The sequence below is a fragment of the Trichinella spiralis genome (assembly GCF_000181795.1).
Source record: "Trichinella spiralis strain ISS 195 chromosome Unknown Scfld6, whole genome shotgun sequence".
Taxonomy (NCBI): Eukaryota; Metazoa; Nematoda; class Enoplea; order Trichinellida; family Trichinellidae; genus Trichinella; species Trichinella spiralis.
In genome coordinates, this window is record NW_003526945.1 from 1,619,886 (window position 1) to 1,620,321 (window position 436).

Consider the following 436-nt stretch of genomic DNA (forward strand, 5'->3'; position numbering starts at 1 on the left):
GAATTTCCAATAAAACCGGAAAAGAAGCCATGCAATTAATTTCAAGTTTTTTATGTGACGTCCATTTAAGTTATTTCAGCATTCAATCCAATGCCATTCAAATTTTTGCATTTTCCATTGCACTTTTATACTTTTATAAATTAGGATTTTTATAAATTTTCAAACTATTTAGCAAATATCATTATTTAAGAAAAGTTCAGTTTAATTGCACTGCTATCCTAAAGGGTTACGGGATTAATAAAAAATCTAGTTATAGGAAATTAAATCATCTAATTTATGAAATACAAAAACTCAGCTTCGGCGTCTATAGCGACTATTCACTACACCAAAATAAATTGTAATACCTGCATCACCATAGATACATACGAATTTATTTTGAGCAACGTACACCAGACATACACAATGGAGAGGGTCATTGTGTAATGAGAAGTGTTTA